Here is a 3687-nt window from a genome sequence, read left to right as displayed (position 1 = left end):
ACCTTAGTAAACGACGACATGTTGATGATCTTATGTGTTTATTCTGTAGTGAGTTAGAGTCAGTCCAGCACCTGTTCTTTGATTTGGCAAAGTTATTGCTGAGGTGTTTAATTTTCAAATTCCGCACAATATGGATGAGTTAGCTGAACTTTGGAAAGTTGATAATAAGAAATCTGTGAGTAACATCTCCTGTGTTGCTGTACTGTGGACCTTATGGACCATTGGAAATGATTTGTGTTTTCAGGGTTCAGCTTGGAGAAGTGTCAAAAATCTGTTGGGGAAAACAAGTGTTTTGATCCATGAATGGAAGATTCTGTGCAAAGGAAGTCAATTGGTACTGCTGCAACGCTATGTACTACTTCTCGACCGTCGAAGAAGCAAGCTGCTGAGAATTGCCTGCCCTTGAAGGCACAAAAAGGGGCCTTCCTGCGAGCCCACTCCGGGTGATGTTCCTGTAACAAAAATGGGAGGGAAAAGATGTAACAGTTACGCGTGACCTTTGCTATTTTGCTGTTGAAGCTGTCTGTTTTGTTGTGAGGTGTAACCTCGTAAATGTTCTTGTTTGGTGAGGGGGTCTGACCCAGCTACTTTAGCTCAGCTGGAGCGCTGGGAACAGTTCTTTTGGTTTTGCTTTGTGGCCTCGTGTTAATAAAAATGAGGTGGGGGGAAACCCCTTTTTGTAAAACAAAAAAAGATGATGGCAATACAAATTGCTTTAGAGGTTGCTCTTTGTCCTGTACATGGTTTGGCAATATATACACGTTTAATATGATTCAGCTCTTCCTATGTGTTCAATTATGGATGGTATAATTCTGTAATTTTTAGGACACCGAAAGAGTTCCACCCGTGCTCCTTTGGATTCAGTTATCTCCAGATCAGAAGGAATACAGTTCAGCAAAACCCAAGCCACGCACCCAAGCCGTGAAAGCTGAATCAGATTAGATGGGAGCGCCATCTGAGATTGTATGGTTTGCTGGAGCCTTGCTCGCATTACCCTTTGATCCCGAAGATTTGAAGATTCAATAAACAAATTTTTAGTGCCAACAAACTTTCGTCTACATGGTGGCATGCTCATTTAGGACATGCATCTTTTTCTTTAGTTGAGAAATTGCTTAGAAAAAATAAGCTCCCATTTGTTCGAGAGCGCAATGTTGAAACAATTTGTGATTCATGTTAGAAAGCTAAGAGTCATCAATTACCTTATCCCGTGTCTACTAGTATCTCTACCAAACCATTGCAACACATATTTTCTGATGTTTGGGGCCCTGCTCCTTCCTCCGTTGGTAGGCATACATAGTTACGTGAGTTTCATTGATGACTAGCAAATACTCATGGATCTATCTTCTCAAGAAAAGATCCGATGTGTTTTAAGTGTTTAATTTTCTTCAAGATCTCGTTGAACGCTGGCGCATCCATGCCTCTCAAATTCTGGGATGAGGCGTTTCTTACAGCCGTCCATCTTATCAACGGCTGGTTCCCACTCACCCCGACACGATACCCGGCCCGCGCCAATCATCAACACCCATGCGGCCTAGTGCGGCTCACTGGCCTGCTGATGGGCCGCGCTGCTATGCCCGACGCCCGCGGTCCGGTGCAGACCCAACAAGCGGTCGGTCCGATGCAAATTCGGTTGAGGGCACGCAATCTGGCACAACTCCAACCAGGCCCATGGCATCATTTCAGCATGATGGGCCTGTCACAGATTTGAGACACGGCGCGGGATCTTCTATGTCACCTTCGCCCACTCCATCAATGCAAGAAGCCGCAGAAAATCCTGCTGCACCGGGGGGATCTGCCTCGGGATTGATTGGAGTGCCAGCTGCTAGATCTTCTGCTGTGCCGACGCTCGCTCCTGTTCCTCCTCGGCCACGTACACGCCTACAGAAAGGGGTAATCCAACCTGTCAATCACAAGCACATAACCAAATTTGGTCTAGCATGCTCTACAGGTGAACCCAACTCTTTAGACGAAGCACTTGGTGATGCATGTTGGAAAAATGTTATGGAGGAATAATATGTGGCACTTCAGAAAAACAAAATATGGCATATGGTTCCAACATCATGAGGTAAAATTTTAATTGATTGTAAGTGGGTCTTCAAAATTAAAAGAAAATCTGATGGAACCATAGATCGCTATAAAGCAAGACTTGTTGCTAAAGGCTTTAAGCAACAGTATGGCATAGACTATGAGGACACCTTTAGTCCTGTTGTTAAAGCTGCTACTATTTGTCTTGTCCTATCTATCGTTCTTTCCAGGGGATGGAGCCTTAGACAACTAGATGTGCAGAACGCGTTTCTTCATGGTGTTCTGGAGGAGAAAGTATACATGAAACAACCTCCTGGGTTTTTCGATAAAAAAACACCCTTCCATGCGTGTAAGCTTGATAAAGCTCTTTGTGGACTGAAGCAGGCTCCGAGGACATGGTACTCACGTCTCAGTCAGAAATTGCAAGCACTTGGCTTGGTTTCTTCCAAGTCTAATATATCACTATTTATTTACAACAAGTCCAATACATCCATATTTGTGTTTATTTATATTAATGATATTATTGTCACAAGTTCATCTGATGAGGCAGTGATAGGACCGTTGAAGGATATGAGTGCTGAGTTTGCTCTCAAGGATCTGGGAGATATGCATTTCTTTCTAGGCATTGAAGTGAAGAAACTTGGACACAACTTCATCTCTCCCAAGAAAAATATGCTGCTGATTTGGTAAGAACGGTTGGTTTGCAAGGGTGCAAACTTTCACCAACTCCCTTATCTAGCATAGAAAAATTGTAACTTGTAGAAGGAAATCCCTTGAATCCAGAGGACAGTACCATGTACAGAAGTTTAGTTGGAGCACTTCAGTACCTCATTTTGACAAGGCCTGATATCTCTTTTGCTATTAACAAAGTGTGCCAATTTATTCATGCACCCACTACAATTCACTGGACTACTGTCAAGTATATAGTGAGATATGTGAAAAACACGACGAGTGTTTGTCTTACTTTTAGCAAATCTTCATCTACTATTGTTAGTGCCTTTTCCGACTTAGAATGGGCATGCTGGTCAGATGATAGACGCTCCACTGGTGGGTTTGCAGTATTTTTTGGACCTAATTTAATATCATGGTGTGCAAAGAAACAAGCTACTGTGTGAAGATCTAGTATAGAAGATGAATACAAGGCACTTGTTAATGCTACAGTAGAGATCATTTGGGTTCAGCCAATGCTAAAGGAACTTGGTGTGAAACGCATTCAGCCTCCATGCTTATGCACTACTAGGGAAAACCTTATACACAGCATCTTAGCAGTAGCGCTGGACAAAATCGTGCGCTACTGCTATAACTTTAGCAGTAGCGCGTACTAGCAAAAAGCGCTGCTGCTATGTTTGAACTAGGCGCACATGGCTAGCCCAACTTAGCAGTAGCACGTATCCTCGCCCAGCGCTACTGCTATTCTCCTTAGCTGTAGCGCTTTTCTCGAACCCGCGCTACTACTAACCCTACCTTATCCTCCCTACGCGGCCGACTCTCTCTCACTCACTCTCCCTCTCAGTCACTCTCGCCCGCGCCGATACCCGTCGTTCGCCGCCGCCACCGCCGTCGTCCGTCCTCCACCGAGGTACTCCCTCCTTCCCTCCCTCCTCCTCCTCCCACCGCGCCCTCCTCCCTCCTCCTCCGGCCGCCCCCTCCTCCCTCCTCCTC

Source organism: Triticum dicoccoides, chromosome 6B (genome assembly GCF_002162155.2).
Source record: "Triticum dicoccoides isolate Atlit2015 ecotype Zavitan chromosome 6B, WEW_v2.0, whole genome shotgun sequence".
NCBI lineage: Eukaryota > Viridiplantae > Streptophyta > Magnoliopsida > Poales > Poaceae > Triticum > Triticum dicoccoides.
The sequence above is the reverse complement of the archived record's forward strand: the minus strand, read 5'-3'. Positions refer to the sequence as shown.